General features: G+C 39.9%; 50 non-coding genes and 4 pseudogenes across 50 annotated transcripts; all 54 read right to left on the bottom strand.

Annotated features, from left to right (window-relative positions):
- Positions 1–325: 325 nt before the first annotated feature.
- On the bottom strand, positions 326–444 carry LOC146052314 (5S ribosomal RNA). Its single transcript, XR_014467324.1, has one exon. It is a non-coding gene; the product is annotated as a 5S ribosomal RNA (ribosomal RNA).
- A 345-nt stretch (positions 445–789) lies between these two features.
- LOC146052179 (5S ribosomal RNA) lies at positions 790–898 on the bottom strand (annotated as a pseudogene).
- A 345-nt stretch (positions 899–1243) lies between these two features.
- Positions 1244–1362, bottom strand: LOC146052410 (5S ribosomal RNA). The gene has a single exon (XR_014467411.1). It is a non-coding gene; the product is annotated as a 5S ribosomal RNA (ribosomal RNA).
- A 346-nt stretch (positions 1363–1708) lies between these two features.
- LOC146052578 (5S ribosomal RNA) lies at positions 1709–1827 on the bottom strand. The gene has a single exon (XR_014467563.1). It is a non-coding gene; the product is annotated as a 5S ribosomal RNA (ribosomal RNA).
- A 345-nt stretch (positions 1828–2172) lies between these two features.
- LOC146052521 (5S ribosomal RNA) lies at positions 2173–2291 on the bottom strand. Its single transcript, XR_014467512.1, has one exon. It is a non-coding gene; the product is annotated as a 5S ribosomal RNA (ribosomal RNA).
- A 345-nt stretch (positions 2292–2636) lies between these two features.
- LOC146052332 (5S ribosomal RNA) lies at positions 2637–2755 on the bottom strand. Its single transcript, XR_014467341.1, has one exon. It is a non-coding gene; the product is annotated as a 5S ribosomal RNA (ribosomal RNA).
- A 345-nt stretch (positions 2756–3100) lies between these two features.
- On the bottom strand, positions 3101–3219 carry LOC146052479 (5S ribosomal RNA). Its single transcript, XR_014467473.1, has one exon. It is a non-coding gene; the product is annotated as a 5S ribosomal RNA (ribosomal RNA).
- A 345-nt stretch (positions 3220–3564) lies between these two features.
- LOC146052491 (5S ribosomal RNA) lies at positions 3565–3683 on the bottom strand. Its single transcript, XR_014467484.1, has one exon. It is a non-coding gene; the product is annotated as a 5S ribosomal RNA (ribosomal RNA).
- Positions 3684–4028: 345 nt separating this feature from the next.
- On the bottom strand, positions 4029–4147 carry LOC146052313 (5S ribosomal RNA). The gene has a single exon (XR_014467323.1). It is a non-coding gene; the product is annotated as a 5S ribosomal RNA (ribosomal RNA).
- Positions 4148–4492: 345 nt separating this feature from the next.
- LOC146052492 (5S ribosomal RNA) lies at positions 4493–4611 on the bottom strand. Its single transcript, XR_014467485.1, has one exon. It is a non-coding gene; the product is annotated as a 5S ribosomal RNA (ribosomal RNA).
- Positions 4612–4957: 346 nt separating this feature from the next.
- LOC146052448 (5S ribosomal RNA) lies at positions 4958–5076 on the bottom strand. The gene has a single exon (XR_014467445.1). It is a non-coding gene; the product is annotated as a 5S ribosomal RNA (ribosomal RNA).
- Positions 5077–5421: 345 nt separating this feature from the next.
- Positions 5422–5540, bottom strand: LOC146052347 (5S ribosomal RNA). Its single transcript, XR_014467353.1, has one exon. It is a non-coding gene; the product is annotated as a 5S ribosomal RNA (ribosomal RNA).
- Positions 5541–5885: 345 nt separating this feature from the next.
- LOC146052646 (5S ribosomal RNA) lies at positions 5886–6004 on the bottom strand (annotated as a pseudogene).
- A 345-nt stretch (positions 6005–6349) lies between these two features.
- On the bottom strand, positions 6350–6468 carry LOC146052310 (5S ribosomal RNA). Its single transcript, XR_014467321.1, has one exon. It is a non-coding gene; the product is annotated as a 5S ribosomal RNA (ribosomal RNA).
- A 345-nt stretch (positions 6469–6813) lies between these two features.
- On the bottom strand, positions 6814–6922 carry LOC146052183 (5S ribosomal RNA; annotated as a pseudogene).
- A 345-nt stretch (positions 6923–7267) lies between these two features.
- Positions 7268–7376, bottom strand: LOC146052182 (5S ribosomal RNA; annotated as a pseudogene).
- A 345-nt stretch (positions 7377–7721) lies between these two features.
- On the bottom strand, positions 7722–7840 carry LOC146052408 (5S ribosomal RNA). The gene has a single exon (XR_014467409.1). It is a non-coding gene; the product is annotated as a 5S ribosomal RNA (ribosomal RNA).
- A 346-nt stretch (positions 7841–8186) lies between these two features.
- On the bottom strand, positions 8187–8305 carry LOC146052309 (5S ribosomal RNA). The gene has a single exon (XR_014467320.1). It is a non-coding gene; the product is annotated as a 5S ribosomal RNA (ribosomal RNA).
- A 345-nt stretch (positions 8306–8650) lies between these two features.
- On the bottom strand, positions 8651–8769 carry LOC146052572 (5S ribosomal RNA). Its single transcript, XR_014467558.1, has one exon. It is a non-coding gene; the product is annotated as a 5S ribosomal RNA (ribosomal RNA).
- A 345-nt stretch (positions 8770–9114) lies between these two features.
- Positions 9115–9233, bottom strand: LOC146052308 (5S ribosomal RNA). The gene has a single exon (XR_014467319.1). It is a non-coding gene; the product is annotated as a 5S ribosomal RNA (ribosomal RNA).
- A 345-nt stretch (positions 9234–9578) lies between these two features.
- Positions 9579–9697, bottom strand: LOC146052520 (5S ribosomal RNA). Its single transcript, XR_014467511.1, has one exon. It is a non-coding gene; the product is annotated as a 5S ribosomal RNA (ribosomal RNA).
- Positions 9698–10042: 345 nt separating this feature from the next.
- On the bottom strand, positions 10043–10161 carry LOC146052353 (5S ribosomal RNA). The gene has a single exon (XR_014467359.1). It is a non-coding gene; the product is annotated as a 5S ribosomal RNA (ribosomal RNA).
- Positions 10162–10506: 345 nt separating this feature from the next.
- LOC146052477 (5S ribosomal RNA) lies at positions 10507–10625 on the bottom strand. The gene has a single exon (XR_014467472.1). It is a non-coding gene; the product is annotated as a 5S ribosomal RNA (ribosomal RNA).
- A 345-nt stretch (positions 10626–10970) lies between these two features.
- LOC146052598 (5S ribosomal RNA) lies at positions 10971–11089 on the bottom strand. Its single transcript, XR_014467582.1, has one exon. It is a non-coding gene; the product is annotated as a 5S ribosomal RNA (ribosomal RNA).
- A 345-nt stretch (positions 11090–11434) lies between these two features.
- LOC146052476 (5S ribosomal RNA) lies at positions 11435–11553 on the bottom strand. The gene has a single exon (XR_014467471.1). It is a non-coding gene; the product is annotated as a 5S ribosomal RNA (ribosomal RNA).
- A 345-nt stretch (positions 11554–11898) lies between these two features.
- LOC146052490 (5S ribosomal RNA) lies at positions 11899–12017 on the bottom strand. The gene has a single exon (XR_014467483.1). It is a non-coding gene; the product is annotated as a 5S ribosomal RNA (ribosomal RNA).
- A 345-nt stretch (positions 12018–12362) lies between these two features.
- LOC146052307 (5S ribosomal RNA) lies at positions 12363–12481 on the bottom strand. Its single transcript, XR_014467318.1, has one exon. It is a non-coding gene; the product is annotated as a 5S ribosomal RNA (ribosomal RNA).
- Positions 12482–12826: 345 nt separating this feature from the next.
- On the bottom strand, positions 12827–12945 carry LOC146052306 (5S ribosomal RNA). Its single transcript, XR_014467317.1, has one exon. It is a non-coding gene; the product is annotated as a 5S ribosomal RNA (ribosomal RNA).
- A 345-nt stretch (positions 12946–13290) lies between these two features.
- LOC146052432 (5S ribosomal RNA) lies at positions 13291–13409 on the bottom strand. Its single transcript, XR_014467431.1, has one exon. It is a non-coding gene; the product is annotated as a 5S ribosomal RNA (ribosomal RNA).
- Positions 13410–13754: 345 nt separating this feature from the next.
- On the bottom strand, positions 13755–13873 carry LOC146052304 (5S ribosomal RNA). The gene has a single exon (XR_014467315.1). It is a non-coding gene; the product is annotated as a 5S ribosomal RNA (ribosomal RNA).
- Positions 13874–14218: 345 nt separating this feature from the next.
- LOC146052475 (5S ribosomal RNA) lies at positions 14219–14337 on the bottom strand. The gene has a single exon (XR_014467470.1). It is a non-coding gene; the product is annotated as a 5S ribosomal RNA (ribosomal RNA).
- A 345-nt stretch (positions 14338–14682) lies between these two features.
- Positions 14683–14801, bottom strand: LOC146052488 (5S ribosomal RNA). The gene has a single exon (XR_014467482.1). It is a non-coding gene; the product is annotated as a 5S ribosomal RNA (ribosomal RNA).
- Positions 14802–15145: 344 nt separating this feature from the next.
- On the bottom strand, positions 15146–15264 carry LOC146052303 (5S ribosomal RNA). Its single transcript, XR_014467314.1, has one exon. It is a non-coding gene; the product is annotated as a 5S ribosomal RNA (ribosomal RNA).
- Positions 15265–15608: 344 nt separating this feature from the next.
- LOC146052581 (5S ribosomal RNA) lies at positions 15609–15727 on the bottom strand. Its single transcript, XR_014467566.1, has one exon. It is a non-coding gene; the product is annotated as a 5S ribosomal RNA (ribosomal RNA).
- A 345-nt stretch (positions 15728–16072) lies between these two features.
- On the bottom strand, positions 16073–16191 carry LOC146052558 (5S ribosomal RNA). The gene has a single exon (XR_014467545.1). It is a non-coding gene; the product is annotated as a 5S ribosomal RNA (ribosomal RNA).
- Positions 16192–16536: 345 nt separating this feature from the next.
- LOC146052431 (5S ribosomal RNA) lies at positions 16537–16655 on the bottom strand. The gene has a single exon (XR_014467430.1). It is a non-coding gene; the product is annotated as a 5S ribosomal RNA (ribosomal RNA).
- A 345-nt stretch (positions 16656–17000) lies between these two features.
- Positions 17001–17119, bottom strand: LOC146052571 (5S ribosomal RNA). Its single transcript, XR_014467557.1, has one exon. It is a non-coding gene; the product is annotated as a 5S ribosomal RNA (ribosomal RNA).
- Positions 17120–17464: 345 nt separating this feature from the next.
- On the bottom strand, positions 17465–17583 carry LOC146052302 (5S ribosomal RNA). Its single transcript, XR_014467313.1, has one exon. It is a non-coding gene; the product is annotated as a 5S ribosomal RNA (ribosomal RNA).
- A 345-nt stretch (positions 17584–17928) lies between these two features.
- Positions 17929–18047, bottom strand: LOC146052518 (5S ribosomal RNA). Its single transcript, XR_014467509.1, has one exon. It is a non-coding gene; the product is annotated as a 5S ribosomal RNA (ribosomal RNA).
- A 345-nt stretch (positions 18048–18392) lies between these two features.
- LOC146052352 (5S ribosomal RNA) lies at positions 18393–18511 on the bottom strand. Its single transcript, XR_014467358.1, has one exon. It is a non-coding gene; the product is annotated as a 5S ribosomal RNA (ribosomal RNA).
- A 345-nt stretch (positions 18512–18856) lies between these two features.
- LOC146052474 (5S ribosomal RNA) lies at positions 18857–18975 on the bottom strand. The gene has a single exon (XR_014467469.1). It is a non-coding gene; the product is annotated as a 5S ribosomal RNA (ribosomal RNA).
- Positions 18976–19320: 345 nt separating this feature from the next.
- LOC146052597 (5S ribosomal RNA) lies at positions 19321–19439 on the bottom strand. Its single transcript, XR_014467581.1, has one exon. It is a non-coding gene; the product is annotated as a 5S ribosomal RNA (ribosomal RNA).
- Positions 19440–19784: 345 nt separating this feature from the next.
- On the bottom strand, positions 19785–19903 carry LOC146052473 (5S ribosomal RNA). Its single transcript, XR_014467468.1, has one exon. It is a non-coding gene; the product is annotated as a 5S ribosomal RNA (ribosomal RNA).
- Positions 19904–20248: 345 nt separating this feature from the next.
- Positions 20249–20367, bottom strand: LOC146052487 (5S ribosomal RNA). The gene has a single exon (XR_014467481.1). It is a non-coding gene; the product is annotated as a 5S ribosomal RNA (ribosomal RNA).
- A 345-nt stretch (positions 20368–20712) lies between these two features.
- On the bottom strand, positions 20713–20831 carry LOC146052300 (5S ribosomal RNA). The gene has a single exon (XR_014467312.1). It is a non-coding gene; the product is annotated as a 5S ribosomal RNA (ribosomal RNA).
- Positions 20832–21176: 345 nt separating this feature from the next.
- Positions 21177–21295, bottom strand: LOC146052299 (5S ribosomal RNA). The gene has a single exon (XR_014467311.1). It is a non-coding gene; the product is annotated as a 5S ribosomal RNA (ribosomal RNA).
- Positions 21296–21640: 345 nt separating this feature from the next.
- Positions 21641–21759, bottom strand: LOC146052430 (5S ribosomal RNA). Its single transcript, XR_014467429.1, has one exon. It is a non-coding gene; the product is annotated as a 5S ribosomal RNA (ribosomal RNA).
- Positions 21760–22104: 345 nt separating this feature from the next.
- LOC146052297 (5S ribosomal RNA) lies at positions 22105–22223 on the bottom strand. The gene has a single exon (XR_014467309.1). It is a non-coding gene; the product is annotated as a 5S ribosomal RNA (ribosomal RNA).
- Positions 22224–22568: 345 nt separating this feature from the next.
- On the bottom strand, positions 22569–22687 carry LOC146052472 (5S ribosomal RNA). The gene has a single exon (XR_014467467.1). It is a non-coding gene; the product is annotated as a 5S ribosomal RNA (ribosomal RNA).
- Positions 22688–23032: 345 nt separating this feature from the next.
- On the bottom strand, positions 23033–23151 carry LOC146052486 (5S ribosomal RNA). The gene has a single exon (XR_014467480.1). It is a non-coding gene; the product is annotated as a 5S ribosomal RNA (ribosomal RNA).
- Positions 23152–23495: 344 nt separating this feature from the next.
- LOC146052296 (5S ribosomal RNA) lies at positions 23496–23614 on the bottom strand. Its single transcript, XR_014467308.1, has one exon. It is a non-coding gene; the product is annotated as a 5S ribosomal RNA (ribosomal RNA).
- Positions 23615–23958: 344 nt separating this feature from the next.
- On the bottom strand, positions 23959–24077 carry LOC146052569 (5S ribosomal RNA). Its single transcript, XR_014467555.1, has one exon. It is a non-coding gene; the product is annotated as a 5S ribosomal RNA (ribosomal RNA).
- Positions 24078–24422: 345 nt separating this feature from the next.
- On the bottom strand, positions 24423–24541 carry LOC146052556 (5S ribosomal RNA). Its single transcript, XR_014467543.1, has one exon. It is a non-coding gene; the product is annotated as a 5S ribosomal RNA (ribosomal RNA).
- Positions 24542–24886: 345 nt separating this feature from the next.
- LOC146052429 (5S ribosomal RNA) lies at positions 24887–25005 on the bottom strand. Its single transcript, XR_014467428.1, has one exon. It is a non-coding gene; the product is annotated as a 5S ribosomal RNA (ribosomal RNA).
- Positions 25006–25022: the final 17 nt, after the last annotated feature.

The following is a 25022-nucleotide window of genomic DNA, read 5'->3' as shown; positions in this document are numbered from 1 at the left end:
CCCTCTTCTACTTCTATCACCAGGTAAGCTAATAAAAAAGTTTCCTAACTGTATTGGCTTACTGAAAAAAATCATGTGTTGGTAATGTAAAAAGACCTACAGGACATTATATTAGCAGGGGGTCTTAAATTAAACTACTAAAGAGGCTCAACACTGTTTAGCTGCCAAAAGCAGTTGGAATTGGGCCTAAACAGTTTGGTAAGTCTTTAGGTGATGGCTATTGTGTCTGTTTGACCTCTTCCAAATGTCTGTGCTGGCAATAAAAAGATAAAGTTTCCTATTTAAATAGCTAGAGAATAAAAACAATTTGCCAGTAATGTGAAAAAACCTACAGCACCTGGTGTTCCCATGTGGTCTCCCACCCAAGTACTAACCAGGCCCAACACTGCTTAGCTTCCAAGATCAGACGAGATTGGGCCTATCCAATGTGGTATGGCTGTAGGTGAGATACAGGCACTTTTTTGCCCTCTTCTACTTCTATCACCAGGTAAGCTAATAAAAAAGTTTTCTAACTGTATTGGCTTACTGAAAAAAATCATGTGTTGGTAATGTAAAAAGACCTACAGGACATGATATTAGCAGGGAGACTTAAATGAAACTACTAAAGAGTCCCAACACTGTTTAGCTGCCAAAAGCAGTTGGAATTGGGCCTAAACAGTGTGGTAAGTCTTTAGGTGATGGATATTGTGTCTTTTTTACCTCTTCCAAATGTCAGTGCTGGCAATAAAAAGAAAAAGTTTCCAATTTAAATATCTAGAGAATAAAAACAATTTGCCAGTAATGTGAAAAAACCTACAGCACCTGGTGTTCCCATGTGGTCTCCCACCCAAGTACTATCCAGGCCCAACACTGCTTTGCTTCCAAGATCAGGCCTATCCAATGTGGTATGGCTGTAGGTGAGATACAGGTACTTTTTTGCCCTCTTCTACTTCTATCACCAGGTAAGCTAATACAAAAGTTTCCTAACTGTATTGGCTTACTGAAAAAAATCATGTGTTGGTAATGTAAAAAGACCTACAGGACATGATATTAGCAGGGGGTCTTAAATTAAACTACTAAAGAGGCTCAACACTGTTTAGCTGCCAAAAGCAGTTGGAATTGGGCCTAAACAGTGTGGTAAGTCTTTAGGTGATGGCTATTGTGTCTGTTTGAACTCTTCCAAATGTCTGTGCTGGCAATAAAAAGAAAAAGTTTCCAATCTAAATAGCTAGAGAATAAAAACAATTTGCCAGTAATGTGAAAAAACCTACAGCACCTGGTGTTCCCATGTGGTCTCCCACCCAAGTACTAACCAGGCCCAACACTGCTTAACTTCCAAGATCAGACGAGGTTGGGCCTATCCAATGTGGTATGGCTGTAGGTGAGATACAGGCACTTTTTTGCCCTCTTCTACTTCTATCACCAGGTAAGCTAATAAAAAAGTTTCCTAACTGTATTGGCTTACTGAAAAAAATCATGTGTTGGTAATGTAAAAAGACCTACAGGACATGATATTAGCAGGGAGTCTTAAATTAAACTACTAAAGAGGCCCAACACTGTTTAGCTGCCAAAAGCAGTTGGAATTGGGCCTAAACAGTGTGGTAAGTCTTTTGGTGATGGCTATTGTGTCTGTTTGACCTCTTCCAAATGTCTGTACTGGCAATAAAAATAAAAAGTTTCCAATTTAAATAGCTAGAGAATAAAAAAAAAATTGCCTGTAATGTGAAAAAACCGACAGCACCTGGTGTTCCCATGTGGTCTCCCACCAAAGTACTAACCAGGCCCAACACTGCTTAGCTTCCAAGTTCAGACGAGATTGGGCCTATCCAATGTGGTATGGCTGTAGTTGAGATACAGGCACTTTTTTGCCCTCTTCTACTTCTATCACCAGGTAAGCTAATAAAAAAGTTTCCTAACTGTATTGGCTTACTGAAAAAAATCATGTGTTGGTAATGTAAAAAGACCTACAGGACATGATATTAGCAGGGGGTCTTAAATTAAACTACTAAAGAGGCTCAACACTGTTTAGCTGCCACAAGTAGTTGGAATTGGGCCTAAACAGTGTGGTAAGTCTTTAGGAGATGGCTATTGTGTCTGTTTGACCTCTTCCAAATGTCTGTACTGGCAATAAAAAGAAAAAGTTTCCAATTTAAATAGCTAGAGAATAAAAACAATTTGCCTGTAATGTCAAAAAACCTACAGCACCTGGTGTTCCCATGTGGTCTCCCACCCAAGTACTAACCAGGCCCAACACTGCTTAGCTTCCAAGATCAGACAAGATTGGGCCTATCCAATGTGGTATGGCTGTAGGTGAGATACAAGCACTTTTTTGCCCTCTTCTACTTCTATCACCAGGTAAGCTAATAAAAAAGTTTCCTAACTGTATTGGCTTACTGAAAAAAATCATGTGTTGGTAATGTAAAAAGACCTACAGGACATGATATTAGCAGGGGGTCTTAAATTAAACTACTAAAGAGGCTCAACACTGTTTAGCTGCCAAAAGCAGTTGGAATTGGGCCTAAACAGTGTGGTAAGTCTTTAGGTGATGGCTATTGTGTCTGTTTGACCTCTTCCAAATGTCTGTACTGGCAATAAAAAGAAAAAGTTTCCAATTTAAATAGCTAGAGAATAAAAACAATTTGCCTGTAATGTGAAAAAACCTACAGCACCTGGTGTTCCCATGTGGTCTCCCACCCAAGTACTAACCAGGCCCAACACTGCTTAGCTTCCAAGATCAGACGAGATTGGGCCTATCCAATGTGGTATGGCTGTAGATGAGATACATGCACTTTTTTGCCCTCTTCTACTTCTATCACCAGGTAAGCTAATAAAAAAGTTTCCTAACTGTATTGGCTTACTGAAAAAAATCATGTTTTGGTAATGTAAAACGACCTACAGGACATGATATTAGCAGGGGGTCTTAAATTAAACTACTAAAGAGGATCAACACTGTTTAGCTGCCAAAAGCAGATGGAATTGGGCCTAAACAGTGTGGTAAGTCTTTAGGTGATGGCTATTGTGTCTGTTTGACCTCTTCCAAATGCCTGTACTGGCAATAAAAAGAAAAAGTTTCCAATTTAAATAGCTAGAGAATAAAAACAATTTGCCTGTAATGTGAAAAAACCTACAGCACCTGGTGTTCCCATGTGGTCTCCCACCCAAGTACTAACCAGGCCCAACACTGCTTAGCTTCCAAGAACAGACGAGATTGGGCCTATCCAATGTGGTATGGCTGTAGGTGAAATACAGGCACTTTTTAGCCCTCTTCTACTTCTATCACCAGGTAAGCTAATAAAAAAGTTTCCTAACTGTATTGGCTTACTGAAAAAAATCATGTGTTGGTAATGTAAAAAGACCTACAGGACATGATATTAGCAGGGGGTCTTAAATTAAACTACTAAAGAGGCTCAACACTGTTTAGCTGCCAAAAGCAGTTGGAATTGGGCCTAAACAGTGTGGTAAGTCTTTAGGTGATGGCTATTGTGTCTGTTTGACCTCTTCCAAATGTCTGTACTGGCAATAAAAAGAAAAAGTTTCAGATTTAAATAGCTAGAGAATAAAAACAATTTGCCTGTAATGTGAAAAACCCTACAGCACCTGGTGTTCCCATGTGGTCTCCCACCAAAGTACTAACCAGGCCCAACACTGCTTAGCTTCCAAGATCAGACGAGATTGGGCCTATCCAATGTGGTATGGCTGTAGGTGAGATACAGGCACTTTTTTGCCCTCTTCTACTTCTATCACCAGGTAAGCTAATACAAAAGTTCCCTAACTGTATTGGCTTACGGAAAAAAATCATGTGTTGGTAATGTAAAAAGACCTACAGGACATGATATTAGCAGGGGGTCTTAAATTAAACTACAAAAGAGGCTCAACACTGTTTAGCTGCCAAAAGCAGTTGGAATTGAGCCTAAACAGTGTGGTAAGTCTTTAGCTGATGGCTATTGTGTCTGTTTGACCTCTTCCAAATGTCTGTGCTGGCAATAAAATGAAAAAGTTTCCAATATAAATAGCTAGAGAATAAAAACAATTTGCCAGTGATGTGAAAAAACCTACAGCACCTGGTGTTCCCATGTGGTCTCCCACCCAAGTACTAACCAGGCCCAACACTGCTTAGCTTCCAAGATCAGACGAGATTGGGCCTATCCAATGTGGTATGGCTGTAGGTGAGTTAAATTCACTTTTTTGCCCTCTTCTACTTCTATCACCAGGTAAGCTAATAAAAAAGTTTCCTAACTGTATTGGCTTACTGAAAAAAATCATGTGTTGGTAATGTAAAAAGACCTACAGGACATGATATTAGCAGGGGGTCTTAAATTAAACTACTAAAGAGGCTCAACACTGTTTAGCTGCCAAAAGCAGTTGGAATTGGGCCTAAACAGTGTGGTAAGTCTTTAGGTGATGGCTATTGTGTCAGTTTGATCTCTTCCAAATGTCTGTGCTGGCAATAAAAAGAAAAAGTTTCCAATCTAAATAGCTAGAGAATAAAAACAATTTGCCAGTAATGTGAAAAAACCTACAGCACCTGGTGTTCCCATGTGGTCTCCCACCCAAGTACTAACCAGGCCCAACACTGCTTAGCTTCCAAGATCAGACGAGGTTGGGCCTATCCAATGTGGTATGGCTGTAGGTGAGATACAAGCACTTTTTTGCCCTCTTCTACTTCTATCACCAGGTAAGCTAATAAAAAAGTTTCCTAACTGTATTGGCTTACTTAAAAAAAATCATGTGTTGGTAATGTAAAAAGACCTACAGGACATGATATTAGCAGGGGGTCTTAAATTAAACTACTAAAGCGGCTCAACACTGTTTAGCTGCCAAAAGCAGTTGGAATTGGGCCTAAACAGTGTGGTAAGTCTTTAGGTGATGGCTATTGTGTCTGTTTGACCTCTTCCAAATGTCTGTACTGGCAATAAAAAGAAAAAGTTTCCAATTTAAATAGCTAGAGAATAAAAACAATTTGCCTGTAATGTGAAAAAACCTACAGCACCTGGTGTTCCCATGTGGTCTCCCACCCAAGTACTAACCAGGCCCAACACTGCTTAGCTTCCAAAATCAGACGAGATTGGGCCTATCCAATGTGGTATGGCTGTAGGTGAGATACAGGCACTTTTTTGCCCTCTTCTACTTCTATCACCAGGTAAGCTAATAAAAAAGTTTCCTAACTGTATTGGCTTACTGAAAAAAATCATGTGTTGGTAATGTAAAAAGACCTACAGGACATGATATTAGCAGGGGGTCTTAAATTAAACTACTAAACCAGCTCAACACTGTTTAGCTGCCAAAAGCAGTTGGAATTGGGCCTAAACAGTGTGGTAAGTCTTTAGGTGATGGCTATTGTGTCTGTTTGACCTCTTCCAAATGTCTGTGCTGGCAATAAAAAGAAAAAGTTTCCAATTTAAATAGCTAGAGAATAAAATTAATTTGCCAGTAATGTGAAAAAACCTACAGCACCTGGTGTTCCCATGTGGTCTCCCACCCAAGTACTAACCAGGCCCAACACTGCTTAGCTTCCAAGTTCAGACGAGATTGGGCCTATCCAATGTGGTATGGCTGTAGTTGAGATCCAGGCACTTTTTTGCCCTCTTCTACTTCTATCACCAGGTAAGCTAATAAAAAAGTTTCCTAACTGTATTGGCTTACTGAAAAAAATCATGTGTTGGTAATGTAAAAAGACCTACAGGACATTATATTAGCAGGGGGTCTTAAATTAAACTACTAAAGAGGCTCAACACTGTTTAGCTGCCAAAAGCAGTTGGAATTGGGCCTAAACAGTTTGGTAAGTCTTTAGGTGATGGCTATTGTGTCTGTTTGACCTCTTCCAAATGTCTGTGCTGGCAATAAAAAGATAAAGTTTCCTATTTAAATAGCTAGAGAATAAAAACAATTTGCCTGTAATGTGAAAAAACCTACAGCACCTGGTGTTCCCATGTGGTCTCCCACCCAAGTACTAACCAGGCCCAACACTGCTTAGCTTCCAAGATCAGACGAGAGTGGGCCTATCCAATGTGGTATGGCTGTAGCTGAGTTAAAGGCACTTTTTTGCCCTCTTCTACTTCTATCACTAGGTAAGCTAATACAAAAGTTTCCTAACTGTATTGGCTTACTGAAAAAAATCATGTGTTGGTAATGTAAAAAGACCTACAGGACATTATATTAGCAGGGGGTCTTAAATTAAACTACTAAAGAGGCTCAACACTGTTTAGCTGCCAAAAGCAGTTGGAATTGGGCCTAAACAGTGTGGTAAGTCTTTAGGTGATGGCTATTGTGTCTGTTTGACCTCTTCCAAATGTCTGTACTGGCAATAAAAAGAAAAAGTTTCCAATTTAAATAGCTAGAGAATAAAAACAATTTGCCTGTAATGTGAAAAAACCTACAGCACCTGGTGTTCCCATGTGGTCTCCCACCCAAGTACTAACCAGGCCCAACACTGCTTAGCTTCCAAGATCAGACGAGATTGGGCCTATCCAATGTGGTATGGCTGTAGGTGAGATACAGGCACTTTTTTGCCCTCTTCTACTTCTATCACCAGGTAAGCTAATAAAAAAGTTTTAAAACTGTATTGGCTTACTGAAAAAAATCATGTGTTGGTAATGTAAAAAGACCTACAGGACATGATATTAGCAGGGAGTCTTAAATTAAACTACTAAAGAGGCCCAACACTGTTTAGCTGCCAAAAGCAGTTGGAATTGGGCCTAAACAGTGTGGTAAGTCTTTAGGTGATGGATATTGTGTCTGTTTTACCTCTTCCAAATGTCAGTGCTGGCAATAAAAAGAAAAAGTTTCCAATTTAAATATCTAGAGAATAAAAACAATTTGCCAGTAATGTGAAAAAACCTACAGCACCTGGTGTTCCCATGTGGTCTCCCACCTAAGTACTATCCAGGCCCAACACTGCTTTGCTTCCAAGATCAGGCCTATCCAATGTGGTATGGCTGTAGGTGAGATACAGGTACTTTTTTGCCCTCTTCTACTTCTATCACCAGGTAAGCTAATACAAAAGTTTCCTAACTGTATTGGCTTACTGAAAAAAATCATGTGTTGGTAATGTAAAAAGACCTACAGGACATGATATTAGCAGGGAGTCTTAAATTAAACTACTAAAGAGGCCCAACACTGTTTAGCTGCCAAAAGCAGTTGGAATTGGGCCTAAACAGTGTGGTAAGTCTTTAGGTGATGGATATTGTGTCTGTTTTACCTCTTCCAAATGTCAGTGCTGGCAATAAAAAGAAAAAGTTTCCAATTTAAATATCTAGAGAATAAAAACAATTTGCCAGTAATGTGAAAAAACCTACAGCACCTGGTGTTCCCATGTGGTCTCCCACCTAAGTACTATCCAGGCCCAACACTGCTTTGCTTCCAAGATCAGGCCTATCCAATGTGGTATGGCTGTAGGTGAGATACAGGTACTTTTTTGCCCTCTTCTACTTCTATCACCAGGTAAGCTAATACAAAAGTTTCCTAACTGTATTGGCTTACTGAAAAAAATCATGTGTTGGTAATGTAAAAAGACCTACAGGACATGATATTAGCAGGGGGTCTTAAATTAAACTACTAAAGAGGCTCAACACTGTTTAGCTGCCAAAAGCAGTTGGAATTGGGCCTAAACAGTGTGGTAAGTCTTTAGGTGATGGCTATTGTGTCTGTTTGAACTCTTCCAAATGTCTGTGCTGGCAATAAAAAGAAAAAGTTTCCAATCTAAATAGCTAGAGAATAAAAACAATTTGCCAGTAATGTGAAAAAACCTACAGCACCTGGTGTTCCCATGTGGTCTCCCACCCAAGTACTAACCAGGCCCAACACTGCTTAACTTCCAAGATCAGACGAGGTTGGGCCTATCCAATGTGGTATGGCTGTAGGTGAGATACAAGCACTTTTTTGCCCTCTTCTACTTCTATCACCAGGTAAGCTAATAAAAAAGTTTCCTAACTGTATTGGCTTACTTAAAAAAAATCATGTGTTGGTAATGTAAAAAGACCTACAGGACATGATATTAGCAGGGGGTCTTAAATTAAACTACTAAAGAGGCTCAACACTGTTTAGCTGCCAAAAGCAGTTGGAATTGGGCCTAAACAGTGTGGTAATTCTTTAGGTGATGGCTATTGTGTCTGTTTGACCTCTTCCAAATGTCTGTACTGGCAATAAAAAGAAAAAGTTTCCAATTTAAATAGCTAGAGAATAAAAACAATTTGCCTGTAATGTGAAAAAACCTACAGCACCTGGTGTTCCCATGTGGTCTCCCACCCAAGTACTAACCAGGCCCAACACTGCTTAGCTTCCAAGATCAGACGAGATTGGGCCTATCCAATGTGGTATGGCTGTAGGTGAGATACAGGCACTTTTTTGCCCTCTTCTACTTCTATCACCAGGTAAGCTAATAAAAAAGTTTCCTAACTGTATTGGCTTACTGAAAAAAATCATGTGTTGGTAATGTAAAAAGACCTACAGGACATGATATTAGCAGGGAGTCTTAAATTAAACTACTAAAGAGGCCCAACACTGTTTAGCTGCCAAAAGCAGTTGGAATTGGGCCTAAACAGTGTGGTAAGTCTTTAGGTGATGGCTATTGTGTCTGTTTGACCTCTTCCAAATGTCTGTGCTGGCAATAAAAAGAAAAAGTTTCCAATTTAAATAGCTAGAGAATAAAAACAATTTGCCTGTAATGTGAAAAAACCTACAGCACCTGGTGTTCCCATGTGGTCTCCCACCCAAGTACTAACCAGGCCCAATACTGCTTAGCTTCCAAGTTCAGACGAGATTGGGCCTATCCAATGTGGTATGGCTGTAGTTGAGATACAGGCACTTTTTTGCCCTCTTCTACTTCTATCACCAGGTAAGCTAATAAAAAAGTTTCCTAACTGTATTGGCTTACTGAAAAAAATCATGTGTTGGTAATGTAAAAAGACCTACAGGACATGATATTAGCAGGGGGTCTTAAATTAAACTACTAAAGAGGCTCAACACTGTTTAGCTGCCAAAAGCAGTTGGAATTGGGCCTAAACAGTTTGGTAAGTCTTTAGGTGATGGCTATTGTGTCTGTTTGACCTCTTCCAAATGTCTGTGCTGGCAATAAAAAGATAAAGTTTCCTATTTAAATAGCTAGAGAATAAAAACAATTTGCCAGTAATGTGAAAAAACCTACAGCACCTGGTGTTCCCATGTGGTCTCCCACCCAAGTACTAACCAGGCCCAACACTGCTTAGCTTCCAAGATCAGACGAGATTGGGCCTATCCAATGTGGTATGGCTGTAGGTGAGATACAGGCACTTTTTTGCCCTCTTCTACTTCTATCACCAGGTAAGCTAATAAAAAAGTTTCCTAACTGTATTGGCTTACTGAAAAAAATCATGTGTTGGTAATGTAAAAAGACCTACAGGACATGATATTAGCAGGGAGTCTTAAATTAAACTACTAAAGGGGCCCAACACTGTTTAGCTGCCAAAAGCAGTTGGAATTGGGCCTAAACAGTGTGGTAAGTCTTTAGGAGATGGCTATTGTGTCTGTTTGACCTCTTCCAAATGTCTGTACTGGCAATAAAAAGAAAAAGTTTCCAATTTAAATAGCTAGAGAATAAAAACAATTTGCCTGTGATGTCAAAAAACCTACAGCACCTGGTGTTCCCATGTGGTCTCCCACCCAAGTACTAACCAGGCCCAACACTGCTTAGCTTCCAAGATCAGACAAGATTGGGCCTATCCAATGTGGTATGGCTGTAGGTGAGATACAGGCACTTTTTTGCCCTCTTCTACTTCTATCACCAGGTAAGCTAATAAAAAAGTTTCCTAACTGTATTGGCTTACTGAAAAAAATCATGTGTTGGTAATGTAAAAAGACCTACATTACATGATATTAGCAGGGGGTCTTAAATTAAACTACTAAAGAGGCTCAACACTGTTTAGCTGCCAAAAGCAGTTGGAATTGGGCCTAAACAGTGTGGTAAGTCTTTAGGTGATGGCTATTGTGTCTGTTTGACCTCTTCCAAATGTCTGTACTGGCAATAAAAAGAAAAAGTTTCCAATTTAAATAGCTAGAGAATAAAAACAATTTGCCTGTAATGTGAAAAAACCTACAGCACCTGGTGTTCCCATGTGGTCTCCCACCCAAGTACTAACCAGGCCCAACACTGCTTAGCTTCCAAGATCAGACAAGATTGGGCTTTTCCAATGTGGTATGGCTGTAGGTGAGATACATGCACTTTTTTGCCCTCTTCTACTTCTATCACCAGGTAAGCTAATAAAAAAGTTTCCTAACTGTATTGGCTTACTGAAAAAAATCATGTGTTGGTAATGTAAAACGACCTACAGGACATGATATTAGCAGGGGGTCTTAAATTAAACTAGTAAAGAGGATCAACACTGTTTAGCTGCCAAAAGCAGATGGAATTGGGCCTAAACAGTGTGGTAAGTCTTTAGGTGATGGCTATTGTGTCTGTTTGACCTCTTCCAAATGCCTGTACTGGCAATAAAAAGAAAAAGTTTCCAATTTAAATAGCTAGAGAATAAAAACAATTTGCCTGTAATGTGAAAAAACCTACAGCACCTGGTGTTCCCATGTGGTCTCCCACCCAAGTACTAACCAGGCCCAACACTGCTTAGCTTCCAAGAACAGACGAGATTGGGCCTATCCAATGTGGTATGGCTGTAGGTGAAATACAGGCACTTTTTAGCCCTCTTCTACTTCTATCACCAGGTAAGCTAATAAAAAAGTTTCCTAACTGTATTGGCTTACTGAAAAAAATCATGTGTTGGTAATGTAAAAAGACCTACAGGACATGATATTAGCAGGGGGTCTTAAATTAAACTACTAAAGAGGCTCAACACTGTTTAGCTGCCAAAAGCAGTTGGAATTGGGCCTAAACAGTGTGGTAAGTCTTTATGTGATGGCTATTGTGTCTGTTTGACCTCTTCCAAATGTCTGTACTGGCAATAAAAAGAAAAAGTTTCCAATTTAAATAGCTAGAGAATAAAAACAATTTGCCTGTAATGTGAAAAACCCTACAGCACCTGGTGTTCCCATGTGGTCTCCCACCAAAGTACTAACCAGGCCCAACACTGCTTAGCTTCCAAGATCAGACAAGATTGGGCCTTTCCAATGTGGTATGGCTGTAGGTGAGATACATGCACTTTTTTGCCCTCTTCTACTTCTATCACCAGGTAAGCTAATAAAAAAGTTTCCTAACTGTATTGGCTTACTGAAAAAAATCATGTGTTGGTAATGTAAAACGACCTACAGGACATGATATTAGCAGGGGGTCTTAAATTAAACTACTAAAGAGGATCAACACTGTTTAGCTGCCAAAAGCAGATGGAATTGGGCCTAAACAGTGTGGTAAGTCTTTAGGTGATGGCTATTGTGTCTGTTTGACCTCTTCCAAATGCCTGTACTGGCAATAAAAAGAAAAAGTTTCCAATTTAAATAGCTAGAGAATAAAAACAATTTGCCTGTAATGTGAAAAAACCTACAGCACCTGGTGTTCCCATGTGGTCTCCCACCCAAGTACTAACCAGGCCCAACACTGCTTAGCTTCCAAGAACAGACGAGATTGGGCCTATCCAATGTGGTATGGCTGTAGGTGAAATACAGGCACTTTTTAGCCCTCTTCTACTTCTATCACCAGGTAAGCTAATAAAAAAGTTTCCTAACTGTATTGGCTTACTGAAAAAAATCATGTGTTGGTAATGTAAAAAGACCTACAGGACATGATATTAGCAGGGGGTCTTAAATTAAACTACTAAAGAGGCTCAACACTGTTTAGCTGCCAAAAGCAGTTGGAATTGGGCCTAAACAGTGTGGTAAGTCTTTATGTGATGGCTATTGTGTCTGTTTGACCTCTTCCAAATGTCTGTACTGGCAATAAAAAGAAAAAGTTTCCAATTTAAATAGCTAGAGAATAAAAACAATTTGCCTGTAATGTGAAAAACCCTACAGCACCTGGTGTTCCCATGTGGTCTCCCACCAAAGTACTAACCAGGCCCAACACTGCTTAGCTTCCAAGATCAGACGAGATTGGGCCTATCCAATGTGGTATGGCTGTAGGTGAGATACAGGCACTTTTTTGCCCTCTTCTACTTCTATCACCAGGTAAGCTAATACAAAAGTTCCCTAACTGTATTGGCTTACGGAAAAAAATCATGTGTTGGTAATGTAAAAAGACCTACAGGACATGATATTAGCCGGGGGTCTTAAATTAAACTACAAAAGAGGCTCAACACTGTTTAGCTGCCAAAAGCAGTTGGAATTGAGCCTAAACAGTGTGGTAAGTCTTTAGGTGATGGCTATTGTGTCTGTTTGACCTCTTCCAAATGTCTGTGCTGGCAATAAAATGAAAAAGTTTCCAATATAAATAGCTAGAGAATAAAAACAATTTGCCAGTGATGTGAAAAAACCTACAGCACCTGGTGTTCCCATGTGGTCTCCCACCCAAGTACTAACCAGGCCCAACACTGCTTAGCTTCCAAGATCAGACGAGATTGGGCCTATCCAATGTGGTATGGCTGTAGGTGAGTTAAATTCACTTTTTTGCCCTCTTCTACTTCTATCACCAGGTAAGCTAATAAAAAAGTTTCCTAACTGTATTGGCTTACTGAAAAAAATCATGTGTTGGTAATGTAAAAAGACCTACAGGACATGATATTAGCAGGGGGTCTTAAATTAAACTACTAAACAGGCTCAACACTGTTTAGCTGCCAAAAGCAGTTGGAATTGGGCCTAAACAGTGTGGTAAGTCTTTAGGTGATGGCTATTGTGTCTGTTTGACCTCTTCCAAATGTCTGTACTGGCAATAAAAAGAAAAAGTTTCCAATTTAAATAGCTAGAGAATAAAAACAATTTGCCTGTAATGTGAAAAAACCTACAGCACCTGGTGTTCCCATGTGGTCTCCCACCCAAGTACTAACCAGGCCCAACACTGCTTAGCTTCCAAGATCAGACGAGATTGGGCCTATCCAATGTGGTATGGCTGTAGGTGAGATACAGGCACTTTTTTGCCCTCTTCTACTTCTATCACCAGGTAAGCTAATAAAAAAGTTTCCTAACTGTATTGGCTTACTGAAAAAAATCATGTGTTGGTAATGTAAAAATACCTACAGGACATGATATTAGCAGGGAGTCTTAAATTAAACTACTAAAGAGGCCCAACACTGTTTAGCTGCCAAAAGCAGTTGGAATTGGGCCTAAACAGTGTGGTAAGTCTTTAGGTGATGGCTATTGTGTCTGTTTGACCTCTTCCAAATGTCTGTGCTGGCAATAAAAAGAAAAAGTTTCCAATTTAAATAGCTAGAGAATAAAAACAATTTGCCAGTAATGTGAAAAAACCTACAGCACCTGGTGTTCCCATGTGGTCTCCCACCCAAGTACTAACCAGGCCCAACACTGCTTAGCTTCCAAGATCAGACGAGATTGGGCCTATCCAATGTGGTATGGCTGTAGTTGAGATACAGGCACTTTTTTGCCCTCTTCTACTTCTATCACCAGGTAAGGTAATAAAAAAGTTTCCTAACTGTATTGGCTTACTGAAAAAAATCATGTGTTGGTAATGTAAAAAGACCTACAGGACATGATATTAGCAGGGGGTCTTAAATTAAACTACTAAAGAGGCTCAACACTGTTTAGCTGCCAAAAGCAGTTGGAATTGGGCCTAAACAGTGTGGTAATTCTTTAGGTGATGGCTATTGTGTCTGTTTGACCTCTTCCAAATGTCTGTACTGGCAATAAAAAGAAAAAGTTTCCAATTTAAATAGCTAGAGAATAAAAACAATTTGCCTGTAATGTGAAAAAACCTACAGCACCTGGTGTTCCCATGTGGTCTCCCACCCAAGTACTAACCAGGCCCAACACTGCTTAGCTTCCAAGATCAGACGAGATTGGGCCTATCCAATGTGGTATGGCTGTAGGTGAGATACATGCACTTTTTTGCCCTCTTCTACTTCTATCACCAGGTAAGCTAATAAAAAAGTTTCCTAACTGTATTGGCTTACTGAAAAAAATCATGTGTTGGTAATGTAAAACGACCTACAGGACATGATATTAGCAGGGGGTCTTAAATTAAACTACTAAAGAGGATCAACACTGTTTAGCTGCCAAAAGCAGATGGAATTGGGCCTAAACAGTGTGGTAAGTCTTTAGGTGATGGCTATTGTGTCTGTTTGACCTCTTCCAAATGCCTGTACTGGCAATAAAAAGAAAAAGTTTCCAATTTAAATAGCTAGAGAATAAAAACAATTTGCCTGTAATGTGAAAAAACCTACAGCACCTGGTGTTCCCATGTGGTCTCCCACCCAAGTACTAACCAGGCCCAACACTGCTTAGCTTCCAAGAACAGACGAGATTGGGCCTATCCAATGTGGTATGGCTGTAGGTGAAATACAGGCACTTTTTAGCCCTCTTCTACTTCTATCACTAGGTAAGCTAATAAAAAAGTTTCCTAACTGTATTGGCTTACTGAAAAAAATCATGTGTTGGTAATGTAAAAAGACCTACAGGACATGATATTAGCAGGGGGTCTTAAATTAAACTACTAAAGAGGCTCAACACTGTTTAGCTGCCAAAAGCAGTTGGAATTGGGCCTAAACAGTGTGGTAAGTCTTTATGTGATGGCTATTGTGTCTGTTTGACCTCTTCCAAATGTCTGTACTGGCAATAAAAAGAAAAAGTTTCCAATTTAAATAGCTAGAGAATAAAAACAATTTGCCTGTAATGTGAAAAACCCTACAGCACCTGGTGTTCCCATGTGGTCTCCCACCAAAGTACTAACCAGGCCCAACACTGCTTAGCTTCCAAGATCAGACGAGATTGGGCCTATCCAATGTGGTATGGCTGTAGGTGAGATACAGGCACTTTTTGCCCTCTTCTACTTCTATCACCAGGTAAGCTAATACAAAAGTTCCCTAACTGTATTGGCTTACGGAAAAAAATCATGTGTTGTTAATGTAAAAAGACCTACAGGACATGATATTAGCAGGGGGTCTTAAATTAAACTACAAAAGAGGCTCAACACTGTTTAGCTGCCAAAAGCAGTTGGAATTGAGCCTAAACAGTGTGGTAAGTCTTTAGGTGATGGCTATTGTGTCTGTTTGACCTCTTCCAAATGTCTGTGCTGGCAATAAAATGAAAAAGTTTCCAATATAAATAGCTAGAGAATAAAAACAATTTGCCAGTGATGTGAAAAAACCTACAGCACCTGGTGTTCCCATGTGGTCTCCCACCCAAGTACTAACCAGGCCCAACACTGCTTAGCTTCCAAGATCAGACGAGATTGGGCCTATCCAATGTGGTATGGCTGTAGGTGAGTTAAATTCACTTTTTTGCCCTCTTCTACTTCTATCACCAGGTAAGCTAATAAAAAAGTTTCCTAACTGTATTGGCTTACTGAAAAAAATCATGTGTTGGTAATGTAAAAAGACCTACAGGACATGATATTAGCAGGGGGTCTTAAATTAAACTACTAAAGAGGCTCAACACTGTTTAGCTGCCAAAAGCAGTTGGAATTGGGCCTAAACAGTGTGGTAAGTCTTTAGGAGATGGCTATTGTGTCTGTTTGACCTCTTCCAAATGTCTGTACTGGCAATAAAAAGAAAAAGTTTCCAATTTAAATAGCTAGAGAATAAAAACAATTTGCCTGTAATGTGAAAAACCTACAGCACCTGGTGTTCCCATGTGGTCTCCCACCCAAGTACTAACCAGGCCCAACACTGCTTAGCTTCCAAGATCAGACGAGATTGGGCCTATTCAATGTGGTATGGCTGTAGGTGAGATATAGGCACTTTTTTGCCCTCTACTACTTCTATCACCAGGTAAGCTAATAAAAAAGTTTCCTAACTGTATTGGCTTACTGAAAAAAATCATGTGTTGGTAATGTAAAAAGACCTACAGGACATGATATTAGCAGGGGGTCTTAAATTAAACTACTAAACAGGCTCAACACTGTTTAGCTGCCAAAAGCAGTTGGAATTGGGCCTAAACAGTGTGGTAAGTCTTTAGGTGATGGCTATTGTGTCTGTTTGACCTCTTCCAAATGTCTGTACTGGCAATAAAAAGAAAAAGTTTCCAATTTAAATAGCTAGAGAATAAAAACAATTTGCCTGTAATGTGAAAAAACCTACAGCACCTGGTGTTCCCATGTGGTCTCCCACCCAAGTACTAACCAGGCCCAACACTGCTTAGCTTCGAAGATCAGACGAGATTGGGCCTATCCAATGTGGTATGGCTGTAGGTGAGATACAGGCACTTTTTTGCCCTCTTCTACTTCTATCACCAGGTAAGCTAATAAAAAAGTTTCCTAACTGTATTGGCTTACTGAAAAAAATCATGTGTTGGTAATGTAAAAATACCTACAGGACATGATATTAGCAGGGAGTCTTAAATTAAACTACTAAAGAGGCCCAACACTGTTTAGCTGCCAAAAGCAGTTGGCATTGGGCCTAAACAGTGTGGTAAGTCTTTAGGTGATGGCTATTGTGTCTGTTTGACCTCTTCCAAATGTCTGTGCTGGCAATAAAAAGAAAAAGTTTCCAATTTAAATAGCTAGAGAATAAAAACAATTTGCCAGTAATGTGAAAAAACCTACAGCACCTGGTGTTCCCATGTGGTCTCCCACCCAAGTACTAACCAGGCCCAACACTGCTTAGCTTCCAAGATCAGACGAGATTGGGCCTATCCAATGTGGTATGGCTGTAGTTGAGATACAGGCACTTTTTTGCCCTCTTCTACTTCTATCACCAGGTAAGCTAATAAAAAAGTTTCCTAACTGTATTGGCTTACTGAAAAAAATCATGTGTTGGTAATGTAAAAAGACCTACAGGACATGATATTAGCAGGGGGTCTTAAATTAAACTACTAAAGAGGCTCAACACTGTTTAGCTGCCAAAAGCAGTTGGAATTGGGCCTAAACAGTGTGGTAATTCTTTAGGTGATGGCTATTGTGTCTGTTTGACCTCTTCCAAATGTCTGTACTGGCAATAAAAAGAAAAAGTTTCCAATTTAAATAGCTAGAGAATAAAAACAATTTGCCTGTAATGTGAAAAAACCTACAGCACCTGGTGTTCCCATGTGGTCTCCCACCCAAGTACTAACCAGGCCCAATACTGCTTAGCTTCCAAGTTCAGACGAGATTGGGCCTATCCAATGTGGTATGGCTGTAGTTGAGATACAGGCACTTTTTTGCCCTCTTCTACTTCTATCACCAGGTAAGCTAATAAAAAAGTTTCCTAACTGTATTGGCTTACTGAAAAAAATCATGTGTTGGTAATGTAAAAAGACCTACAGGACATGATATTAGCAGGGGGTCTTAAATTAAACTACTAAAGAGGCTCAACACTGTTTAGCTGCCAAAAGCAGTTGGAATTGGGCCTAAACAGTTTGGTAAGTCTTTAGGTGATGGCTATTGTGTCTGTTTGACCTCTTCCAAATGTCTGTGCTGGCAATAAAAAGATAAAGTTTCCTATTTAAATAGCTAGAGAATAAAAACAATTTGCCAGTAATGTGAAAAAACCTACAGCACCTGGTGTTCCCATGTGGTCTCCCACCCAAGTACTAACCAGGCCCAACACTGCTTAGCTTCCAAGATCAGACGAGATTGGGCCTATCCAATGTGGTATGGCTGTAGGTGAGATACAGGCACTTTTTTGCCCTCTTCTACTTCTATCACCAGGTAAGCTAATAAAAAAGTTTCCTAACTGTATTGGCTTACTGAAAAAAATCATGTGTTGGTAATGTAAAAAGACCTACAGGACATGATATTAGCAGGGAGTCTTAAATTAAACTACTAAAGGGGCCCAACACTGTTTAGCTGCCAAAAGCAGTTGGAATTGGGCCTAAACAGTGTGGTAAGTCTTTAGGAGATGGCTATTGTGTCTGTTTGACCTCTTCCAAATGTCTGTACTGGCAATAAAAAGAAAAAGTTTCCAATTTAAATAGCTAGAGAATAAAAACAATTTGCCTGTGATGTCAAAAAACCTACAGCACCTGGTGTTCCCATGTGGTCTCCCACCCAAGTACTAACCAGGCCCAACACTGCTTAGCTTCCAAGATCAGACAAGATTGGGCCTATCCAATGTGGTATGGCTGTAGGTGAGATACAGGCACTTTTTTGCCCTCTTCTACTTCTATCACCAGGTAAGCTAATAAAAAAGTTTCCTAACTGTATTGGCTTACTGAAAAAAATCATGTGTTGGTAATGTAAAAAGACCTACATTACATGATATTAGCAGGGGGTCTTAAATTAAACTACTAAAGAGGCTCAACACTGTTTAGCTGCCAAAAGCAGTTGGAATTGGGCCTAAACAGTGTGGTAAGTCTTTAGGTGATGGCTATTGTGTCTGTTTGACCTCTTCCAAATGTCTGTACTGGCAATAAAAAGAAAAAGTTTCCAATTTAAATAGCTAGAGAATAAAAACAATTTGCCTGTAATGTGAAAAAACCTACAGCACCTGGTGTTCCCATGTGGTCTCCCACCCAAGTACTAACCAGGCCCAACACTGCTTAGCTTCCAAGATCAGACAAGATTGGGCTTTTCCAATGTGGTATGGCTGTAGGTGAGATACATGCACTTTTTTGCCCTCTTCTACTTCTATCACCAGGTAAGCTAATAAAAAAGTTTCCTAACTGTATTGGCTTACTGAAAAAAATCATGTGTTGGTAATGTAAAACGACCTACAGGACATGATATTAGCAGGGGGTCTTAAATTAAACTAGTAAAGAGGATCAACACTGTTTAGCTGCCAAAAGCAGATGGAATTGGGCCTAAACAGTGTGGTAAGTCTTTAGGTGATGGCTATTGTGTCTGTTTGACCTCTTCCAAATGCCTGTACTGGCAATAAAAAGAAAAAGTTTCCAATTTAAATAGCTAGAGAATAAAAACAATTTGCCTGTAATGTGAAAAAACCTACAGCACCTGGTGTTCCCATGTGGTCTCCCACCCAAGTACTAACCAGGCCCAACACTGCTTAGCTTCCAAGAACAGACGAGATTGGGCCTATCCAATGTGGTATGGCTGTAGGTGAAATACAGGCACTTTTTAGCCCTCTTCTACTTCTATCACCAGGTAAGCTAATAAAAAAGTTTCCTAACTGTATTGGCTTACTGAAAAAAATCATGTGTTGGTAATGTAAAAAGACCTACAGGACATGATATTAGCAGGGGGTCTTAAATTAAACTACTAAAGAGGCTCAACACTGTTTAGCTGCCAAAAGCAGTTGGAATTGGGCCTAAACAGTGTGGTAAGTCTTTATGTGATGGCTATTGTGTCTGTTTGACCTCTTCCAAATGTCTGTACTGGCAATAAAAAGAAAAAGTTTCCAATTTAAATAGCTAGAGAATAAAAACAATTTGCCTGTAATGTGAAAAACCCTACAGCACCTGGTGTTCCCATGTGGTCTCCCACCAAAGTACTAACCAGGCCCAACACTGCTTAGCTTCCAAGATCAGACAAGATTGGGCCTTTCCAATGTGGTATGGCTGTAGGTGAGATACATGCACTTTTTTGCCCTCTTCTACTTCTATCACCAGGTAAGCTAATAAAAAAGTTTCCTAACTGTATTGGCTTACTGAAAAAAATCATGTGTTGGTAATGTAAAACGACCTACAGGACATGATATTAGCAGGGGGTCTTAAATTAAACTACTAAAGAGGATCAACACTGTTTAGCTGCCAAAAGCAGATGGAATTGGGCCTAAACAGTGTGGTAAGTCTTTAGGTGATGGCTATTGTGTCTGTTTGACCTCTTCCAAATGCCTGTACTGGCAATAAAAAGAAAAAGTTTCCAATTTAAATAGCTAGAGAATAAAAACAATTTGCCTGTAATGTGAAAAAACCTACAGCACCTGGTGTTCCCATGTGGTCTCCCACCCAAGTACTAACCAGGCCCAACACTGCTTAGCTTCCAAGAACAGACGAGATTGGGCCTATCCAATGTGGTATGGCTGTAGGTGAAATACAGGCACTTTTTAGCCCTCTTCTACTTCTATCACCAGGTAAGCTAATAAAAAAGTTTCCTAACTGTATTGGCTTACTGAAAAAAATCATGTGTTGGTAATGTAAAAAGACCTACAGGACATGATATTAGCAGGGGGTCTTAAATTAAACTACTAAAGAGGCTCAACACTGTTTAGCTGCCAAAAGCAGTTGGAATTGGGCCTAAACAGTGTGGTAAGTCTTTATGTGATGGCTATTGTGTCTGTTTGACCTCTTCCAAATGTCTGTACTGGCAATAAAAAGAAAAAGTTTCCAATTTAAATAGCTAGAGAATAAAAACAATTTGCCTGTAATGTGAAAAACCCTACAGCACCTGGTGTTCCCATGTGGTCTCCCACCAAAGTACTAACCAGGCCCAACACTGCTTAGCTTCCAAGATCAGACGAGATTGGGCCTATCCAATGTGGTATGGCTGTAGGTGAGATACAGGCACTTTTTTGCCCTCTTCTACTTCTATCACCAGGTAAGCTAATACAAAAGTTCCCTAACTGTATTGGCTTACGGAAAAAAATCATGTGTTGGTAATGTAAAAAGACCTACAGGACATGATATTAGCCGGGGGTCTTAAATTAAACTACAAAAGAGGCTCAACACTGTTTAGCTGCCAAAAGCAGTTGGAATTGAGCCTAAACAGTGTGGTAAGTCTTTAGGTGATGGCTATTGTGTCTGTTTGACCTCTTCCAAATGTCTGTGCTGGCAATAAAATGAAAAAGTTTCCAATATAAATAGCTAGAGAATAAAAACAATTTGCCAGTGATGTGAAAAAACCTACAGCACCTGGTGTTCCCATGTGGTCTCCCACCCAAGTACTAACCAGGCCCAACACTGCTTAGCTTCCAAGATCAGACGAGATTGGGCCTATCCAATGTGGTATGGCTGTAGGTGAGTTAAATTCACTTTTTTGCCCTCTTCTACTTCTATCACCAGGTAAGCTAATAAAAAAGTTTCCTAACTGTATTGGCTTACTGAAAAAAATCATGTGTTGGTAATGTAAAAAGACCTACAGGACATGATATTAGCAGGGGGTCTTAAATTAAACTACTAAACAGGCTCAACACTGTTTAGCTGCCAAAAGCAGTTGGAATTGGGCCTAAACAGTGTGGTAAGTCTTTAGGTGATGGCTATTGTGTCTGTTTGACCTCTTCCAAATGTCTGTACTGGCAATAAAAAGAAAAAGTTTCCAATTTAAATAGCTAGAGAATAAAAACAATTTGCCTGTAATGTGAAAAAACCTACAGCACCTGGTGTTCCCATGTGGTCTCCCACCCAAGTACTAACCAGGCCCAACACTGCTTAGCTTCCAAGATCAGACGAGATTGGGCCTATCCAATGTGGTATGGCTGTAGGTGAGATACAGGCACTTTTTTGCCCTCTTCTACTTCTATCACCAGGTAAGCTAATAAAAAAGTTTCCTAACTGTATTGGCTTACTGAAAAAAATCATGTGTTGGTAATGTAAAAATACCTACAGGACATGATATTAGCAGGGAGTCTTAAATTAAACTACTAAAGAGGCCCAACACTGTTTAGCTGCCAAAAGCAGTTGGAATTGGGCCTAAACAGTGTGGTAAGTCTTTAGGTGATGGCTATTGTGTCTGTTTGACCTCTTCCAAATGTCTGTGCTGGCAATAAAAAGAAAAAGTTTCCAATTTAAATAGCTAGAGAATAAAAACAATTTGCCAGTAATGTGAAAAAACCTACAGCACCTGGTGTTCCCATGTGGTCTCCCACCCAAGTACTAACCAGGCCCAACACTGCTTAGCTTCCAAGATCAGACGAGATTGGGCCTATCCAATGTGGTATGGCTGTAGTTGAGATACAGGCACTTTTTTGCCCTCTTCTACTTCTATCACCAGGTAAGGTAATAAAAAAGTTTCCTAACTGTATTGGCTTACTGAAAAAAATCATGTGTTGGTAATGTAAAAAGACCTACAGGACATGATATTAGCAGGGGGTCTTAAATTAAACTACTAAAGAGGCTCAACACTGTTTAGCTGCCAAAAGCAGTTGGAATTGGGCCTAAACAGTGTGGTAATTCTTTAGGTGATGGCTATTGTGTCTGTTTGACCTCTTCCAAATGTCTGTACTGGCAATAAAAAGAAAAAGTTTCCAATTTAAATAGCTAGAGAATAAAAACAATTTGCCTGTAATGTGAAAAAACCTACAGCACCTGGTGTTCCCATGTGGTCTCCCACCCAAGTACTAACCAGGCCCAACACTGCTTAGCTTCCAAGATCAGACGAGATTGGGCCTATCCAATGTGGTATGGCTGTAGGTGAGATACATGCACTTTTTTGCCCTCTTCTACTTCTATCACCAGGTAAGCTAATAAAAAAGTTTCCTAACTGTATTGGCTTACTGAAAAAAATCATGTGTTGGTAATGTAAAACGACCTACAGGACATGATATTAGCAGGGGGTCTTAAATTAAACTACTAAAGAGGATCAACACTGTTTAGCTGCCAAAAGCAGATGGAATTGGGCCTAAACAGTGTGGTAAGTCTTTAGGTGATGGCTATTGTGTCTGTTTGACCTCTTCCAAATGCCTGTACTGGCAATAAAAAGAAAAAGTTTCCAATTTAAATAGCTAGAGAATAAAAACAATTTGCCTGTAATGTGAAAAAACCTACAGCACCTGGTGTTCCCATGTGGTCTCCCACCCAAGTACTAACCAGGCCCAACACTGCTTAGCTTCCAAGAACAGACGAGATTGGGCCTATCCAATGTGGTATGGCTGTAGGTGAAATACAGGCACTTTTTAGCCCTCTTCTACTTCTATCACTAGGTAAGCTAATAAAAAAGTTTCCTAACTGTATTGGCTTACTGAAAAAAATCATGTGTTGGTAATGTAAAAAGACCTACAGGACATGATATTAGCAGGGGGTCTTAAATTAAACTACTAAAGAGGCTCAACACTGTTTAGCTGCCAAAAGCAGTTGGAATTGGGCCTAAACAGTGTGGTAAGTCTTTATGTGATGGCTATTGTGTCTGTTTGACCTCTTCCAAATGTCTGTACTGGCAATAAAAAGAAAAAGTTTCCAATTTAAATAGCTAGAGAATAAAAACAATTTGCCTGTAATGTGAAAAACCCTACAGCACCTGGTGTTCCCATGTGGTCTCCCACCAAAGTACTAACCAGGCCCAACACTGCTTAGCTTCCAAGATCAGACGAGATTGGGCCTATCCAATGTGGTATGGCTGTAGGTGAGATACAGGCACTTTTTGCCCTCTTCTACTTCTATCACCAGGTAAGCTAATACAAAAGTTCCCTAACTGTATTGGCTTACGGAAAAAAATCATGTGTTGTTAATGTAAAAAGACCTACAGGACATGATATTAGCAGGGGGTCTTAAATTAAACTACAAAAGAGGCTCAACACTGTTTAGCTGCCAAAAGCAGTTGGAATTGAGCCTAAACAGTGTGGTAAGTCTTTAGGTGATGGCTATTGTGTCTGTTTGACCTCTTCCAAATGTCTGTGCTGGCAATAAAATGAAAAAGTTTCCAATATAAATAGCTAGAGAATAAAAACAATTTGCCAGTGATGTGAAAAAACCTACAGCACCTGGTGTTCCCATGTGGTCTCCCACCCAAGTACTAACCAGGCCCAACACTGCTTAGCTTCCAAGATCAGACGAGATTGGGCCTATCCAATGTGGTATGGCTGTAGGTGAGTTAAATTCACTTTTTTGCCCTCTTCTACTTCTATCACCAGGTAAGCTAATAAAAAAGTTTCCTAACTGTATTGGCTTACTGAAAAAAATCATGTGTTGGTAATGTAAAAAGACCTACAGGACATGATATTAGCAGGGGGTCTTAAATTAAACTACTAAAGAGGCTCAACACTGTTTAGCTGCCAAAAGCAGTTGGAATTGGGCCTAAACAGTGTGGTAAGTCTTTAGGAGATGGCTATTGTGTCTGTTTGACCTCTTCCAAATGTCTGTACTGGCAATAAAAAGAAAAAGTTTCCAATTTAAATAGCTAGAGAATAAAAACAATTTGCCTGTAATGTGAAAAACCTACAGCACCTGGTGTTCCCATGTGGTCTCCCACCCAAGTACTAACCAGGCCCAACACTGCTTAGCTTCCAAGATCAGACGAGATTGGGCCTATTCAATGTGGTATGGCTGTAGGTGAGATATAGGCACTTTTTTGCCCTCTACTACTTCTATCACCAGGTAAGCTAATAAAAAAGTTTCCTAACTGTATTGGCTTACTGAAAAAAATCATGTGTTGGTAATGTAAAAAGACCTACAGGACATGATATTAGCAGGGGGTCTTAAATTAAACTACTAAACAGGCTCAACACTGTTTAGCTGCCAAAAGCAGTTGGAATTGGGCCTAAACAGTGTGGTAAGTCTTTAGGTGATGGCTATTGTGTCTGTTTGACCTCTTCCAAATGTCTGTACTGGCAATAAAAAGAAAAAGTTTCCAATTTAAATAGCTAGAGAATAAAAACAATTTGCCTGTAATGTGAAAAAACCTACAGCACCTGGTGTTCCCATGTGGTCTCCCACCCAAGTACTAACCAGGCCCAACACTGCTTAGCTTCGAAGATCAGACGAGATTGGGCCTATCCAATGTGGTATGGCTGTAGGTGAGATACAGGCACTTTTTTGCCCTCTTCTACTTCTATCACCAGGTAAGCTAATAAAAAAGTTTCCTAACTGTATTGGCTTACTGAAAAAAATCATGTGTTGGTAATGTAAAAATACCTACAGGACATGATATTAGCAGGGAGTCTTAAATTAAACTACTAAAGAGGCCCAACACTGTTTAGCTGCCAAAAGCAGTTGGCATTGGGCCTAAACAGTGTGGTAAGTCTTTAGGTGATGGCTATTGTGTCTGTTTGACCTCTTCCAAATGTCTGTGCTGGCAATAAAAAGAAAAAGTTTCCAATTTAAATAGCTAGAGAATAAAAACAATTTGCCAGTAATGTGAAAAAACCTACAGCACCTGGTGTTCCCATGTGGTCTCCCACCCAAGTACTAACCAGGCCCAACACTGCTTAGCTTCCAAGATCAGACGAGATTGGGCCTATCCAATGTGGTATGGCTGTAGTTGAGATACAGGCACTTTT

The sequence above is a fragment of the Crinia signifera genome, unplaced genomic scaffold, assembly GCF_055691185.1.
Source record: "Crinia signifera unplaced genomic scaffold, ASM5569118v1 HAP2_SCAFFOLD_111, whole genome shotgun sequence".
Taxonomy (NCBI): Eukaryota; Metazoa; Chordata; class Amphibia; order Anura; family Myobatrachidae; genus Crinia; species Crinia signifera.
This window is presented reverse-complemented; position numbering and strand designations above follow the sequence as displayed.